This window comes from Cydia amplana, chromosome 17 (genome assembly GCF_948474715.1).
Source record: "Cydia amplana chromosome 17, ilCydAmpl1.1, whole genome shotgun sequence".
NCBI lineage: Eukaryota > Metazoa > Arthropoda > Insecta > Lepidoptera > Tortricidae > Cydia > Cydia amplana.
This window is the reverse complement of record NC_086085.1, coordinates 13,833,386-13,852,548: the sequence shown is the minus strand read 5'-3', so window position 1 is coordinate 13,852,548 and position 19,163 is coordinate 13,833,386. Positions and strand designations below refer to the sequence as shown.

Here is a 19,163-nt window from a genome sequence, read left to right as displayed (position 1 = left end):
TTTGCCCAAGCTGAAACAGAGACCTTCGCTAACGATTGGTCAATTAGTGTCAGAATGACTAGGTATAATAACAGATGTCGGGTATTTACAAAGGCAATAAGAATAACTCTAAGCGCCACTTGCACCATCCCAATAACCCTGGGTTAACCCGTTAAACCGCTAACCCAGTGTCAAATCGTACTGGTAACCATAATAACTCCAGGATTAACCGGTTAACCCCGGGTTGATGGTGCAAGTGGCGTTAACACTTAAATCGATATTTTATTAATCACTAGCACTGGTACGTTTTTACCCCCGAAAAACCGGGCTATATTTATCAAATACATAGGTTCTTACTAGGGATGTACCGACTAGTCGGGAAAGCCGACTATCCGGCCACATTTGTAGTCGGCGATTAGTCGGCGACTAGTCGGCAAAAAAGGCCGATTAGTCGGCCTATTATTAATTACATAAAGCAGGACATAAATAAAATAAAAAGCCAATATTAATCAAATGTTACATGCCCATTCTACTCTAATACGTATTTAGGGTACAAAATGTGCTTGTGTTGAATTAAATTCAAATATAAGTAATTATGTAGGTGTATCGTCGCAGTAGCACGGAACATCTGTCAGTTGATATTGAAAGCGCGACAACGCAAGGAGCAAAAAAAATGTTTTTCTAATGCATCCGAACTTGAATAAAGCTACTACAGTTGCCATACGGATGTAATCTTTATCGGAAAGTAACGATTATGAACTTGGACGACTTGGCTTGGCTTGACGAGCGCCGATTAGTCGGCTAGTCGGCTAGTCGGCCAAAACCATAGTCGGTACATCACTAGGTTCTTACTATTAGGTACCAGATTCGTAACATTTTCACACAATGACACGACATTATAGAATCAGTAGCCGTTATGAAGGGCTTTGACAATATCGATGTTTCGATAGATAAGTGTACAACACTCTTAACTAACCAATCTTGGACTTTATACACTTGCAATAAGGTTTAAGAATAGTTAGTTAATATTATAATAGTGTATTAGTGATGGTACTTAATATGTAGTATGATAATACCAACCTCACAAGAGGTGAAAGCGTCTAAAGGTGGGACTCATGTGACAAGATATATATTAATCTTTCTATTACACAGCTTTATTTTGCTTAATATTATAAAAGTCATGAATTATTATGTAAAAAAATCTCAAGTTAAAAACTAATTTGTTTATTACTTATAACAAATGAAACTATCTAAACATAAACTATCTAAACAAAAATAAAAGGTAGCTACTTATATAATTACCTAATCAATTTAACGCAGACTTTTTTTTTTCATTTATATCCGGTTTCTTAAAAAAAAAATTGGACCAGTGCCATCTACTAGAAAATTTTATTTTAAATGTACTTACCTACTAATAGCAGTAAAAAGTGGTTATTATATAATACAGTTTTCACACAAGTAAAAGTGACTATTTCATTGTATTTTTTAAGCAACTCGTCCTGTAATTTTACTTAGGTATTTCATATTATCAATATCATCTTTAGGTAGGTACTGTCATTTTAATTAGGTATTTCATATCATCTTTAGGTAATTATTTTACCCCTTGTAAGCATCGTGAAAGAACACACATAAACATTGAAGTAAAAGAACTCTTATTTCTTGAAAGCATACTCAGGTTACTAAAAATCACAAACCCACCTGCATAGAAATGCAATTTAATATCATTAAGTCAACACTCCGACTGCATTCATTCCGCGAACAATCTAATTTTAAATTTCCATCCGTTATCCTTGACATTAGCATATGGCTTTCATTTTAAATATGTCTCGGCTCTGTTTACTATGAACAGGTTAAAAGATGGGAATAAATTATGAAAGACATCAGGGAGACGTATTCTGATAAATTGATAATATTTCAGTATATCAACTTGAAGGAAATGGTGGTGGATCTTTTTTTTTTTTTTAATCAAAGGTGGAGGTAATCCTCATTGGATACTGCCAGCCCGGTTTTGGCAGCATGTCCGACTCAGCTGGGATTGCTCCAGCTGCATACGGACTAAAACCCTCCACCCTGTCCAGTGTTATGTTTCCGAAAACGCGGCGCTATCAGGCACATGCTCCGTAGGCCGGACAGCCATCTGGCCGAGCAGGGTCTCCGCTGGCAGTCGGCTGGCAGTAGACGGTCGGGGAAGCCTCGTACTACATGGAGGCGATCAGTTGAGAAGGAGGCTGGCTCAACTGGTCTCGGCTGGAAAGAGCTGGAAGTTGCCGCTCAAGATCGCGACAAATGGAAGTTTCTTCTGCGAGCCCTATGTCCCTGACGAGGGATAACAGGAATGCATCATCATCATCATATCAATTTGACCTGGATATGATCTGCCAGTATCAAAAATGACGTGTCTGGTTGAGGAAATGTCACTTTTGCCACTGGTACCTACATCAGGGACACGATTACATATGATGCGCTCGATATGTATTACCTACATATATGGATTTAATTAGAGTCAAGCAGCCAAAAGTGTAGGAACCTAGGTACTTACTTTTTGCTAAATTATATATATAAGCTATTATGTGATCAAACCACGACAGATAAGACACCTTCGTCTGTAATACCTACACCTAGGTTATCTACTATTCTAGTCAGTATACTATTTGAGTATCTACCTGGTGTCTTGAAAGTTATTACAAACTACTATCTAGAAAATACTAGAAAACTGTTTTATTCCTCTTTTTAAATTTCAATCCGTTACCCCTTGAAACCGTATGGTTTTCATTTTAAAAGGTATGTCTCGGCTCTGTTTATTATGAACAGGTTAAAAGACGGGAATAAATTATGAATGACAGGGGCCCGATTACACATGCGCTCGATTTGTATTGTATGTATTGAATGCGTAATCTTCTTACTTTTTACTGTTTTCAAACACACACGTACTGTTTTAATCTACACAAACCCGCCGCCAAAAAGTTGCTCACATACGCTGAAGTTACGCTATCATTTTAAAATGAAATACTTAAATTACATTAAACTTGGCATGAAAATTTACGCAGAAATTTACTTTGCCCTTTACCATTACTTTTCCCACCGCGTCACTGTTCAGTTAAAGCGAAATAACTTAAAAGTGGTTACAAATACATTTTCTGAAGAAAGAGCAAAGTTTGACTTGAAAAAATGTTTTTTTTTTTCGCGCTAAAAATACTGTAGTCTACTTTTTCCTAATCAGAACACGTTACCGAATATGTCCTTAAACGGATCCCCACTATTTTTGTTACAACCTATATGTAGGTGTATATGTATTTAAAATCCAATACACGTAAAATATGAACGCCTGCTAAATTGTGCCCCAAAACGGGGAAGCAACCACCGTACCGTAATATTATTGTTAATACAACCAACAACGTAAACAACATTGTTGGTTGTATTAACAATAACAAGACTCAATCCCATCACGCGATATAATTAAAGTAACACCGGCGTCGACACCTCACATCAACATGTTATTAAGGCGAGGATGTCTGTCTTTTTTTATCTTTATTTCATAAAAGAGAAATGTATCATCATATAAAAGATGCTATTAATGCTAAAAGACAGACTACCTTAAGGTAAAGCCGAGTTCGCTGTGGGCGGTGTTACTGCTACAATAGATAAGATAAGATAAAATTTATTTCATTGAATAATATCCAACAATTACAAACAATCATAATACGCTTAAATACTTTAAATAGTTACTTACTTAACTATTATAAATGTACAATCATGGTATAGAAAAGTAAACAAGTAAAATAAAAAATCTTGTAAGCAAAAATTGTAACTGGCTCTAACATATTTTACATCAATACCTAAACTAAGTAACTCAATACAATGTACCTACTAACAAAATTAAAATTTACAATTTAACATACATACGCGAGATGCAAGAATATCAAAATATGTAATATCCGAGACACCTGGATAAAGGTTGCACGAAACTCATTTGAACTTCGAAAAATATCTTTCGAAATTTGGCCGGACGCTTTACTTTCGCTTGTGCTTAATTGCCTTTTTGAAATATAGCTGGTCAAGCAAATCTTGTCAGAAAAAAAGGCGCGAATTAAAATTTTCTATGGGACGATATCCCTTCGCGCCTACATTTTTCAAATTTGCCGCCTTTTTCTACTGACAGAAAAAGCTTTTTAAATACATACGGATATTAGCAGCATACAGTTATTAAGTATACTTAGTTCATATCACCTTATATAATCGTATTATAGTGCACTTGTATTGTCAGTATGTATCCAGCCTTATTCATAACCTCACAATAGAGCGGGCATCGTAAATCATCGTCTGTGCTTGAATTCAATGACATTTTGTACTCGAGTGGATAGAGTCCGAAACACGTGTGTTGACCCTTGGACATTGATCACATAACGATAGATAAAGCACATATTCAATAGAATAGAATATAATAGAAAAGTTTTTTATTCGTAAACACACAGACAATACACATCATCAAAAAGAAGAACATAGTGAAAATAAAGTGTCACGAAATGGCCCCTCTGAGCATGTTGTTGCATTATTGTATACTACATACTACAACTAAGCAAGCTAAAGTATATAAACAATTAAGCTTGTATGACCATAAAAAACTTCAGACTGCACTTTCATGCAGTGCATTTTAGACTTCTGGGGCAAAATTAGAAAAAAAGCTATTATTAATATTATTATTTATTTAACAAATGGCAAATATAATATTTTTATTTAAAATTGCACCGTAAAATTTGTACAAAAGGCGAACGTAATACCAGAAGGCATTCTCTGCCAGTTAATCTTTGTGATTTTGGTTTTTACAAGCGAATCATAACTTAAATTGTTATTGTTATTGATAAATAGAACATTTTAAAAGTAAATTAAATACCTCAACTCAAATTTGATAACGATAATTGCTAATTCATCATTTTATTGTAAGACAGTTAAAAAGGGTGATATGTATTGTATTTATACTTTATCTTATTTTATCTTATACTAAACAGTCCATTTTTAAAATAAATGTTTCATTCAAGAGCGCAGAGTACGATTTTATTGTTTAAATAAAATAAACACTCTTTATGCCTACATAATACAGAATCTAGTGGGTGTAGGTCTACGTGGTCGTTTATACGTCCAAAGGATTTAAGGCTTTATCTTTTCGTATGGCCAGCTGGGACAACATAACCCTGCCTTTTTTTAGGCAAATGTATATATCCTCGTGCGGCCCAATGTACATTACGATGTACAGTCGACGTCAAAGACATTTACACTTTTGCACCTTAGTTCTTTGTAATAAGGCCAAATATGTAAACATATATTTGACGTCGACTGTACACTCATAGTTATATCTAAAGATTTTCTGCAATGTTAGAATTATTCAATCTCTATATCCTCTAGCCGGGCCCCATACGTCAAACCTTGCCAAGCAAAATGAAATTTTATTTTGTCAACACAAAGCTCAAATTAGAATGGAACAAGAGACCTTTTTATAGGTATCTTGGCGGCTAGAGGATATTATAAATGCTATAGTAACTCTGGCTGTACGTCTCTCTTTTCTGTCTGTAGCTCTTGCCGCTTAAACTGCTGGACCAATTTAGATGAAATTTAGCATGGAGATAGTTTGTGGCCCGGGAAAGAACATGGGAAAGTTATTATCAATCATCATCGTTTTACACAGACGAAGTCGTGGGCAGAAGCCAGTTTGTTATAGTTTTCAGGGTTTTTAGGGTTCCGTACCCAAAGGGTAAAAACGGGACCCTATTACTAAGACTCCGCTGTCCGTCCGTCCGTCCGTCCGTCCGTCCGTCCGTCCGTCCGTCCGTCCGTCCGTCCGTCCGTCTGTCACAAGGTAGTATCTCACGAACCGTGATAGCTAGACAGTTGAAATTTTCACAGATGATGTATTTCTGTTGCCGCTATAACAACAAATACTAAAAACAGAATAAAATAAAGATTTAAGTGGGGCTCCCATACAACAACGTGATTTTTGACCGAAGTTAAGCAACGTCGGGCGGGGTCAGTACTTGGATGGGTGACCGTTTTTTTGCTTGTTTTTTTGCTTCTTTTGCTCTTTTTTTTGTTGATGGTGCGGAACCCTCCGTGCGCGAGTCCGACTCGCACTTGGCCGGTTTTTGCTTTTTATCTCAAAAAAGCAAAAACCCGCGCGACGACCACATCTTCGGTCGCAAGTATCGCGCGGCGCGCTACTAATTTTCTTTCCTTCTAATTTCCCGGCTTTCGGGGAGAACGGGTTTATCACGGACATTGGGTAATTCCGGACACGAGTGTCTAATTACCCTATCCTCCCCTACGCCTCCTCTTAATTAGTATCGATTGGAGATAACTGAACTGAACGCAAATACATACAATTTTATTTAAGCAGCTGCGCGCTACCCTTGTAGTTAAGTGAAGTGGTCATTCGATATCATGTTAATGTTAGTCACCAATCGGTAGGACAGAATAAGTACGTAATAGTATTATCATACAGAACGGACACGCACCGCCCAGCCCCGACTCGGATTTCCTCGCCCCGCGACTGGCCACGACATGAATGTGTGTGTAAGTCGCTCTACTGAGAGCATGCCAGAAGTCCGTCAGATACACAATGACGCGTGTACAGACGTGCCGCGCACATATATAAACGCAAATCATTTTTGATTTAAGCTTCATGTGAAATCCATTAAGTCGTCACCATCAGTAGGTATTAACTCATTTATAAGCATTTTTTTGCGATATTTATTAATATCTGGGCCATTTTATTTAAAGTTGTCCCCTTCACTTTTTTTTTCAAAATTGGGATTTTTAATGTTATTTCTACTCAGAATCATGAGCTCTTTCGATCCTAAGAGGAGAAAAAAAGTGTCCCAAAATTTCCATACATTTTTCGATCTTTCCATTCCGTGACCGCCATACAAAGTCTATGAAAAATGGTAACGGAATGGGAAAAAACCTTGGGACACTTTTTTTCCCCTAATAGGATAGGAAGAGCTCTTGATTCTGAGTAGAAATAACATAGAAATACACAAATTTAAAAAAAAGTGTAGGGGACAACTTTAAATAAAATGGCTCATCTACTAAACTAGAAGCACTTGCTGCTGTAGATATTAATTAGTTACAGTATTCTGAAATGGTCATTCGATATAACGTGACTCATCAGCCGATAGCTCCCGGGTTGTAAAATATATCTTTAATTAAGTCCTTAAGTACGCAATATAAGCATTTTATTGCGATCTTTACTTTACGACCATTCGATTATTATTGGTCGTTACGACCATCACGTACATCGTTATGTTCGAATCGGAAACGATTATTATACGTCTTAAATAGGATTTCTGAGAATAGGGAATTTAGGTATTTTTTTAACCGAAAGGATATTATTTTGTTACCTTGTAATAAGTAAATAAATAAATAAGTATAAAGCGATTAGGATAGTTATTGAATTAAAAACAAGTTCTCATAGAATACGTTGTCAATATAATAGAAGATGTTGACAACAATAACTAACTTTGCTTCTACATAAAAAAATTCAACCAGAACTTCTAAACTTTGTGATTGTGATCTTTACTTTCATCGACATTTTTATTCTCTATTACAACTTTACAACTCCCGACACGTACGTCATTATTTTCACTGACTATTCGATTTTCAACAGAAGGTACCGTTAAGATGAGATACGAAGAAATTTTCCGCGCGTATAGAAAAGTGGTTTTAGATTTTAAAATGAGCTTGAACAAAAAAAAAACACGGCCACTTGCACTGTCCCGTTAACCCGGGTGTAAGCGGTTAAACCGTTAACCTAGTATCAAATTGTATACTGGTAACCTTGGTGACTCCAGGTTTAACCGGTTAACCCCGGGTTAATGAATGGTGCAAGTGGCGCTAACACAATTAAAATTAGCTCAAACACGGTTAAGGGGCCCACTGATTACCAGTCCGCCGGCCGATATCGGCCTGTCAGTTGTTCGGAGCTGTAAAATTTTTGTTCTAACTGATATGCCAATATCGTCCGGCGGACTGTTAATCAGTGGGCCCCTTTAGGATAGTATTTATCGAAGTTACCTAATCATCAATTTATGGCCCTCATAAGGAGAACAGATACAGAAAAAAAAATGCGCTTAGACAGAGATATTGCTGCGACGGTAATTGCTTACCATCACCCCATTAGTGTGCTCGTTTGCCTCCTAAAAAATAATTACTAGCTTTTCAATCAAAATTCTTTCTAAGTCCGTCCAACAGCGCTATCATGGTCGCGTTTTTATCACCTGTCATGTCATGCGTCACTTTCGCACTTACATACTTGTTAGAACGTGACAGGCATGGTGACAAATAAATGATAAACAGCCGGCCATCTTAGCCCTTCAGGAATCTTAGAGAAATCGGGGAGCATACATAAAAGTTCATAACGAATTGAGAACCTCCTCTTTATGTAGCTGGTCATATAAATAATTATTAGGTGCGACATTTGAAAGCAGCAAATAATGCATTTCCTAGAACACATATTTCGCGAACACCACTTCCAATCTGTTCGCCAATTCGTTTCCGGATATTAATTGAATTACCGTAACAGGGAAATAAGGTATTCCCTAATGAACGGGCTGCATACGTTCATATTATGCACGGTGCAAGTATCGGAGCTAATACAGTGGCATATTGCACTGTGCGCATTTGAGCACAGGTAGCACGCGAGCAAGTTAGTAAAAAAGGACGCACTAATAAGTATTTGCTGAAACGGAGACCTTCGCCAAGGCTTGGTCAACTAAATCCTCGGTATCACAAAATAAAATGCCCATTACATTTCCTTTAAAGCACGTAACCTCCATATCCACTCGAAATATTTAACCTCATTAAGACGAAGAGCTGGAAAAAAACGTGCGCATTTTTTTTTCTAGGTATGAGAATATTGCAAATGACTCAACCTATCTGCCGTTTTAATTTGGCAAACGATGTACCAAACACCCTGTATGCACCTGTATAATATAGATCCTTGACGACATTGGTCCGACACGGTGAGGTGACTTTCCACGACCCCTTTTTCCACCCACGTTTAAAATAATTTAATAAATTTTGTATTATTATAATCCTATTAACATCCTTGACAGGCTAAAGTCCAAAGTGCCCACTGCCCACCTACATTCTACCTAATAGGTAGGTATAACAACTATTAGGCGACATTCGCAAACTCATTCAATTATAGACCATATCCTCATGCAATAAATTAGAAATTTGAACTGATTTTCCGTCACTTACGGCTGTTATGCGTAAGCATGAAGCTCCCTTAATTATCCAGAGAAAAATAACATTTTAGTTGATAACGAACCCTCGACGCGCTCTTGTCTCTAGTGGCGCTCTCAAACAATCCCCGTTTTGTTTTCATTCGCCTACATTTTACCTTAAAATCCTTAAACACGAGTACCTAATGAAACGACATTCGAATTACGAATTCATCTCAATTTGATTTCATTTCGATTGCAGGCGATAACGAATCTATGAATACGAGCGAGCTGCCAGCCTAACCAAGGTTACAATCGCTATCGCTTCGACAATAGGGATGTTGACAATTTTTTGGAACTGGTTTCATTTTGTAGATAGACACATAACAATTACAGAAAAAAATATTAAAAAAATATATTCATTAATTTTGAATAAAAAAAACAGGTATAATAAGTTTCGTGTTTAAATTTCGCGCCTAAACGCTCCAAACTCTCACGTGACCTTGATGACGTAACGGCGTTTTAAACAAACTGCTGTTAGTGCCACAACAAGAGTTAGTGAATTCCAAGCGATTTTTTTTAATTCCTCACCGTAAACAAACATGACAGTCTGACAATTTTTTTTAAAGCCTTAACACACTACCGCATCGGACAGCGATCTTCTTTCTCGCTCTAACTTATAGCTGCGTCCTTAACGCACCACCTTACACACTATCGATTCGTGCGCCGCACCGCACCAAGATCGCGCTTCGGTACGATAATCTGTAGTCTACACAGGTTTTATAACTTGTCTTTGGTGATTCCACTGTGATTACGTCACGCGCTCCGATTGGCGTTTGCAGTCACGTGATACTGGGCATTATTTTAAATACTTTTGATTATTTTTAATTAATTTATTACGCATATTTACACTTGCAAAATATGATTTTCCGCGTTCTAATATTCCCTGCTATGGTAAAAACATAACATGTTATATATTCGCGATTCATGTCAACATCCCTTTTGTGACTCTCTATCACTCTTCCATATTATTAGTGCGACAGTGACGGTTGCGTTTCGATCGCTACGAAGCGTAAAGCGATTGGCATCTTGGCTACGCGGCCTGCATTGCGATGCGAATAATGTTAAGGGGCCACTGATTATCAGTCCGCCGGATGATATCAATCTGTCAGTTGTTCGGAACTGTTAACTTTTTGTTCTAACTGTCAGGCTGATGTCGTCCGGCGGACTGTTAATCAGTGGGCCCCTTTAGAATCGTCAGTTCCCGTACCATGAATCACTGACAGTGTCAAAATTGACATATACGCTAACGTCTACGTAATGTACTTTCTTTACATCTCGCTCGCACTAATAAGCGAGTACAAGCGGGATGCATAGAAAGTAGGTAAGTTACGTTCTCGATAGCGTTTATGTCATGTCAGTGCCAAACTGGTGGTAGCCATACATAATAATTATTATTATGTAGATCAAATATTAAAAGTGAGATTCGAATAATGCAACGCAGTAAGTAGATAGTAATTTCGTTTGACCTTTATAAAAGCATGAAGCATATTTTTTTTTCATATAGGTACCTAATTTGTTAACTTAATTATAAAAAATAACGTTATTACAATGATAAATAAGTACCTAAGCTTACAGTGCCCCTTCCATACATCAGTTTCCTTAGGTACTTAATAAATAATAAGTTGTATGGGAGGTACATCACTACATAGTATAAAAAAAAGTCGCTCCCCGCTGTCTGTCTGTTTGTATGTATGCTTAGATCTTTAAAACTACGCAACGGATTTTGATGCGGTTTTTAGGGTTCCGTACCCAAAGGGTAAAAACGGGACCCTATTACTAAGACTCCGCTGTCCGTCCGTCCGTCCGTCTGTCACCAGGCTGTATCTCACGAACCGTGATAGTGAACCTGTCTAGCAGTTGAAATTTTCACAGATGATGTATTTCTGTTGCCGCTATAACACCAAATACTAAAAACAGAATAAAATAAAGATTTAAGTGGGGCTCCCATACAACAAACGTGATTTTAGACCGAAGTTAAGCAACGTCGGGCGGGGTCAGTACTTGGATGGGTGACCGTTTTTTTGCTTGTTTTGCTCTATTTTTTTTTGTTGATGGTGCGGAACCCTCCGTGCGCGATTCCAACTCGCACTTGGCCGGTTTTTTTTAATAGATAGAGTGATCCAAGAGGAAGGTTATTTGTTAATCCGTGCGAAGCCGGTGCGGGTCGCTAGTATAGTAATAAAAGTGTAATACTTAATAGATTTAAGCAATATTGTAAGCGTCCTGAATAAATTTATTCTTCTTCTTTTCTTTCTTTCTTAAAACGTAATTTTAATAAGTTTTAAACGTGCTTAAAACATCGTCACACAACAGTCATCAACTCATCACATCAACCAACATCATTAATTATGCAATATTAGCCCACACAAGACACTCTTATCACTAAGATTGATCTGAACATAAAAAACCGGCCAAATGCGAGTCGGACTCGCGCACGGAGGGTTCCGCACCATCAACAAAAAATAGAGCAAAACAAGCAAAAAAACGGTCACCCATCCAAGTACTGACCCCGCCCGACGTTGCTTAACTTCGGTCAAAAATCACGTTTGTTGTATGGGAGCCCCACTTAAATCTTTATTTTATTCTGTTTTTAGTATTTGTTGTTATAGCGGCAACAGAAATACATCATCTGTGAAAATTTCAACTGTCTAGCTATCACGGTTCGTGAGATACAGCCTGGTGACAGACGGACGGACGGACGGACGGACGGACAGCGGAGTCTTAGTAATAGGGTCCCGTTTTTACCCTTTGGGTACGGAACCCTAAAAAGGGGCTATTCTATGAAAAAGAAACGCGAGTCACGATTTCATTGCATGTTTTAAAATATGCTGCTAATTTAAAGCTCAATATATCTCAGGGTGCCTCTTTTCGCGCTTTCGGTCAAGGTCTTGGAACCATGCGTTGTCGTAAATTTCGCGACCTTTCGCGATGGTACCCCTCCACGCCCCTATTTCACCACGGCGACAGGTGCGACAATTCGACAAATGTCACTGTTGCTGACGTCACAGGCATCCATGGGCTACGGTTACCGCTTACCATCGGGCGGGCCGTATTCCTGTTTACCACCATCATTGTATTATTTAAAAAAACTTTATTGTATCGGCAAAAAACAGGTATTTCTCTTTCGAAGTTTATGATGATGATAATGACAAATTATCACACAATTTAATAGAACTTTCGGTAAATCTTGACAGAGAATGAGTTCTGTGTCGGAATTTCGTGACAATTGTCGTGTTTCTTGTGACAATTGTCATTAGCTTCGTAAAATAAGTACTTATTTATTGGCTAATATAATGGAGTTTTTTTAAATTAATATGTTGATGGCAAACAAGCACACCGCCCGTCCGATGGTAAGCGATTACCGTAGTCAGTAACAGTGATGTCCACAATTGTCGCACCTGTCACCGTGGTGAAATAGGGGCCTATGGTACTGCCGACATGGTTTCCTACTTCAGCTACCATAAATGCTATCGCAAATGCCTGATGATGACATCACAGGGTAAAAATGATAAAAAGTAACCCTTGTCTAGAGTAGGGAATGCTCCCGGTACTGAGTTTGTATGGCGAGAACCGGGAATTCCCGGCTCCGGTACTGTATTTGTACTTATAGAAAACTAGTACCGGAAGCACTCCCTAGTCTAGAGGTTTTGCTACGCTTTAGGCAATTTGCTTTATGAATAAAAGGAAGGCATGAACAAAATGGTGACTCGTGTTACTTTTGGTATGGAATGACCCTAAAGCGGCTTAGTAATTTGATCCAACCTAAAAATAAAGTAAATCTATCCCAAGATAAACATGTAATACGATGCCGACATTAAACTTCACAACGAATACTTTATCTTCATAATTCTTAAGTAAATAAAATTAAACCTTTAATCAAGTATAATTATCTAAAAGAATCCTTCATTATTATATCGTTCTTATTATAACCTACCGGTTATAATTATTATTTAATAACATGCAAGCGACGACAGACCGGTGTTCAGAATTTAATTATAGACGAAACTAATGAATGATTATTATAACATGCAAGTAAAGAAATTTTAGGTCACCGACACACGGGCGATTTTAAGAGGTACCTACGTCTAAAAATAACTGCTCTCATCGTTTCTCTATTAATCTTCTGGTGCTTTATTTCATGCATAGTGTAAAATAGTTTATTTTAAATACAGTCAAATACCCTATTGTAGATTTTGTATGGTACAGTTTGGGGCCGGTAGTTTTTTAAGAAAAATCAGGTAAATACTCGTAGGTTTTGTCCCTTCATTCACCCCTCCTATCCCTATTCACCTCGGTTGGCGGGACCTATCTACAGTAAAACCCGCTTAAGACGATTCCGAAGGGACCTAGCAAAAAAAACGTCTTAAACGGGAAATCGTATTAAACGTGAAATTTGTTTTAGTATTATTTCATGTAATTTGTTTATTTAGAATGGAACTCACAACAAAGATTATAAATCAACATTAGGCTGTCAAGGAGATGGCATCGCATTCTTAGGCCGCTAAGGACCCGACAAAAGATATTAGCCAAAACAAAAAACTTTAAGGTAGGTAATAAACATAAAAAAATTAGATAACGGCGTATTGCATAACAATACGACGGTTATGTCAATAACATAAACGTGAAGATGGTGCGTAACAGTTAACATTAAGAAAACAGCCAACACTGGTTCCGGGCGTGATGCGTTGCGACGGACGGGCGCGGCGCACACCCTCCCACTTCCTCAACTTCCGAATGCACATAATTGATGCGCGGACCAATTAGCTGATCGCTTGGGCTACAAACCTCTGGACAAGTGGAGGTGTCGCCAGAATCGCGTCCTCTTGCGTAATATTATAAATACTTAAATAAAAAAATGAGTAGCTACGGCATGCTTAGTCCCCATTTTTTCACCCACATACGTAAGTTGGTAACATTTAGATGGCGTATTAAGCGGGACGCGAGTCGTATTAACCGTGAAAAAATGTATGAAATCAGGCCTAAAGTTGCAGGGACCGGCGTAAAATGGCGTATTATGCGGGAAATCGTATTAAACGTGATCGTATTAAGCGGGTTCTACTGTATTAATAATCTTCTCCTCATATCCAGCCCCCCATTCGTTTTTTCATACTTACGACTGTTTCCACTATTATTTATTTGGCGTTCACAAACGCATGCCAAACTTCATGATTTATTTATAAACTTTGTTGAACAAGGAAACCTTTAGCATAGCAGCATAACACGATGGATATACTGAACCGCGTCGTTTGCATCCAGTCTTTGTCCCACAGTCACGTTTGAAACTGAAATATATTTCGCTCTTTTCCGGCCTTTCAATTAGAGTGGCAGACAAAAACCGTGTGCCCAATTCAGATTTAACCACTTGTCACGGTTTTGATCTTATTTTGACACGACCTTGAACATTGCTCACGCTGATTGGTGCATGTGAAATGAAGCACAAGTCGAGGGTGAACTCTGCGCGCTAAACACCAACGGCCTTATTCATAAACGTCTGCTAAGTTAATCAGCTGACGATCGTCGTTTGTCCCTCTCTATGGCATAACGACAGATAGGGACAAACGACGATCATCAATTGGTTAAGTTAGCAGCCGTTTATGAATAACGCTACTAGACGATTGTTAAGGTCATATCAAAACAGTTCTACACCGTAAAAAGTTGTTCAATCTGAATCGGCCTTCGTTTCGCTCTACATAAATAATATCGAATAAAGCTACCCTTTATAGCTTTGTAAATTTTGGTTATGGGGCGTAGAAAAACGCGTTTTGTTAATTAGCACTTATTTATTCTGAAATGTGACGAAAATGTAAATAAAAAGCGGTGCTTTGTTTTTTTTTTTAATATTGTACTGTTCAGGGTGCTTATGATAGTGCTTATGAGGGTGACAAATATATTATGAGAATCTGTGAGAAAAGAGAATAGTCGTAGAATGTATTGGATCCAATATCCAATACATTTCATGATTCTTCTCTTTCCACACACACTCTATTAAATAATATATAGGTAATTATCTTACATTCATTTTACTGACAACCTATGTTTTAAATGCCTTTTGTAAACTGGATTTAAACATATAAACCCAAAATAAATACCTCAGAGCTAGTCTGTGGTAGCTTTTTTGAAAAAAGGTAACATTTAACCACAATCTGATCTACCTAATACATATAATTTTATGTACCCACTCTCGATTTGAAAAGATCCAATTAGTTGGTGTGGGTTTGTTGATTCAGTCGTGCGTTTTCAAACGGCAAACGCCCGTGTGGGCCCAGCCTTATCTTCCGATGCCTCGAGAGACCTTTCGAGTGAAGTTTTTTAATTAATTAATGTTGGAAGTATGTAGACGGTGATTTGACTCGAACCTTTTTGGAGTCCTTTGGAGTGTCAACAAATAGATAATCAAACGAACTTACCTGTAAGTGATGTTCGATCACTATTAAACGATGTGATTCGCCCGAGTGATTACATTATACTTTACTTGTAGTAGCACGCGAATGTGCTGCCATCGTACACAATTTAGAGTAACATTTTTTAAGAAAAAATATCTCGCCTAAATCGGGGGTATTTCATACACGTTTCCTATAAAAAAGGCCATCAAATAGGTGCGCTATTTCGTGTCCTAATGGGTAGAATCTGAAGCTTGACCAGTTTGGGTTAGGGAGGGTTGTAATCACTCGGGCGAATCACATCGTTTAATAGTGATCGAACATCACTTACAGGTAAGTTCGTTTGATTATCTATTAAACTTCTGTGATTCGCCCTTCGTGATTACATTATACTTTACTTGTTTGTTTAGAGTGACACGAAATAGCAAAGGAATTGAAACATGTATGTTATGTTGGTAACATGAAAAATAAAACAAAAACAAGTCCCTGTTAGTTTAACTATAATCAACAGACCCCTCAATTATTGTTAACATGTTGTAATATTGTACGAGCAAACACTTCGGACGAGTCCGCAAGAACATCTCTATTATAGAACCTAGCGAATGTCAGGGAATTATCTGACCAACCGGCGGTCTTTTTAATCAGTTCTATATTCACCCCGAGCCGGTTGGCTGCTGAAGTGCTTGCGTGTCTCGTACTATGAGATCCAAAGATCGACGTATCAATACCACTCTCGAGCAAAGTGGTTTTGATCCATCGACTCAAGGTCTGTGAACCACAATCACTTGAACGTTTGGTAGATGAAATATCCAGATAACATTCTAAAGTCCTTGCAGGACAAATTGAGTGATTTTCATCAAAATAAGGCAGGATCAATTTTGGCTGCAAGCGATTAACCGCTGATGTCTTAATTTTATCCGTTATGTCAATAATATATTTTCGGTTAGATTTATGAATATTTCTAAGTTTAATCAACGATAAGGTTTGCACACGGTGTGCTGTAACTAAAGCTAAAAGAGTTATTAACTTTCTAGAAAGATGCTCGTAAGAAAGACTTTCGTTTGGATACCAAGAACTTAAATAATTAAGAACGATTGAAGGATCCCAAGTACAATCATATCGTGGCTTTGGAGACCGAAGTTTGTATACTCCCATCATAAAACGTTTTATGGTTGGATTATTTATAACATTAGTGTTCAAAATTAGTGACAATGCTGCTTTCGCGGTATTAATTGAGCCAAATTGACTGCCTTGATTAAAAAGTAACGTAAAAAAATCTAATACATCTGCTGTACCGGCATCAAACATATTGTAACTTTTAACATTACAAAACAAATACCATCTTTTTAAATAACAATTATACTGTTTAAGAGTAGTATCTGTGAGTGAGGCTAACATGATGTCTGCCGCATCTGGAGGAGTACCCTGCCTCATGAACGCCGCCCGGACAACACTCCGGCAACCAGGGTAAGACTCCTGTGCATCTTGTGTTCGACACTGTAAGGTGAGGACAATAAATTTGGTTTAGGTGGGAGTTCTATTCGTTCAGAAATCAACAATCTCTCAAAGAGGGGAAACCAGGGTTGTGTAGGCCACAGTGGCACAACAACCATGCCCTCCGCCTTATCTATTATAATCTTTTGCAACACCCTGAGTATTAGACAAAATGGTGGAAAAGCGTAAAAATAATACGACGACCAGGATATGGTAAACGCATCGATCTTGTACGCGTCAGGGTCACGATGCCACGAAACAAATCTAGGACATTTTTTGTTTACTCGGCTAGCAAAAAGGTCAATCTCTGGAATCTTCTTAAATTTATTACAAATTTTCCGAAAGGCACTATCAGCTAGCTCCCACTCTATATCTGCATGCTTTCGGCGCGATTCTGCATCTGCTATATAGTTGTCTCCTGAACTAACATACGAAGCAAATATATATATATCACGGTCCTCGCACCACTGCCATATTTGTCGGCTTAAATCGCTCAGATGTGGGAATCGAACTCCACCCATGTGATTGATATATGAAATCGCAGTGGTATTGTCGATTCTTAATAAAATTTCACAGTTTCTATAATCCTTAGCAAATATTTTTAAACCAAAAAACGCGGCATTTAACTCTAGACTATTAATGTGTTGACTAAGCTCACGAGTAGACCACTGACCACTGGCTCTCATATCAGAGCAACGAGCTCCCCAGCCTGTTCGGGACGCATCGGAAAATATCTCTAACTGATAACTACCTGTCCGTATCGGATTGCTACAAGTGTCTATGTTATCTAGCCACCAATCTAAATCATCATTTAAGGCATCCGGAATATTAATATACTGATCATAGTCATCATTTTTATCTAAATAAAGAAATTTGATTCTTTCAAGTCTCTTGGTATACATCCAGCCGTACGGTACTGCTGGACAAATGGAAACTAATAATCCCATCAAGTGTGCGAAATTACGAAGCTTACATCTTTTAATGGATTTAAAGTATAAAAGCTCGTTTTTGATCCTCTGTCGCTTCTCGCATGGAATGTTAATTGTAAAATCGGCAGAATTGAAGCTAAACCCAAGAAAATTTGCCGTACGACTCGGTGTATCTACCGATTTATCAACATTTATTATGAAACCTAATGATTCTAACAAGTCTTTTGTTACATTAAAGTTACGTAAGCAGTTAGAATACGTGTCACCGAAGAGTAACAAATCGTCTAAGTATACGACTGATAAAAAACCTTGATTGCGCAAGAATTGTACAACAGGACGCATTAACTTCGTAAATATGTAGGGAGCAATATTTAGCCCAAAGGGACACACCTGGAATTCATATGTTTTACCTTGCCAAAGGAAACGTAAATATTTTCTATATTCTGTGTCGATATTTATAGCAAAATACGCGTCTTTTAAATCTATCGAACACATGTAAGCGTTTTTTGATATAAGTCTCATTGCTGTCCTATAATCTTCGAGTTTGAAGTGAGGGGTAGATATAAACTTATTTAATGATTTTAAATTTAGAATGAATCTATTTTTTCCATTGCTCTTCTTAATAAGAAAAATACTCGACAAGAATTGACCCTGGCATGGTTCACATTCTTGTATGGCACCACAACGAATAAGTTTTTCAACCTCCTCGTTCATACTCGTCTCATGCGAAACCGACTCGGGTTTGTTAACAGGAAAATTCGATTGAGATATACAGTCCGATATCGGAATACGCACACCACGGACCCATGACAATATTGTAGGATCCTTGGTTATGCCTAACCATTCTTCATAAAAAAAATTAAGTCTACCAGCCTGAGGTTGGACATCGGCATCCGGTGTTAGCGGCGCGAGCTGCGGCCGTGCGGACGCGGCGCTCGGCGGTCGCTCGTGCGGCGGGAGCGGGACGGCGGCGGTGGTCTGCGCCCACCACGCGTGGAGCTCGTCCTCGCTGACGTCTGGCGAGGCGGTGGCCGCACCGCCGACGACGGCTGGCCCCTCCAGTTTAAAGACTTCGATGTAGACGGTCCTGCCTGTTGGTGCTTGGG

The 19,163-nt window shown here is 38.1% G+C and overlaps 1 protein-coding gene across 1 annotated transcript in view; it reads right to left on the bottom strand.

Moving 5' to 3' along the window:
- Positions 1-1,019: 1,019 nt before the first annotated feature.
- Positions 1,020-19,163, bottom strand: part of LOC134656088 (CLIP domain-containing serine protease B4-like) — a 288,523-nt gene continuing 270,379 nt past the window's right edge. Inside the window, exon 8 of the mRNA XM_063511605.1 lies at positions 1,020-1,029. The gene's annotated coding sequence lies outside the window, so the exon portion shown is untranslated. The remainder of the gene's footprint in view (positions 1,030-19,163) is intronic.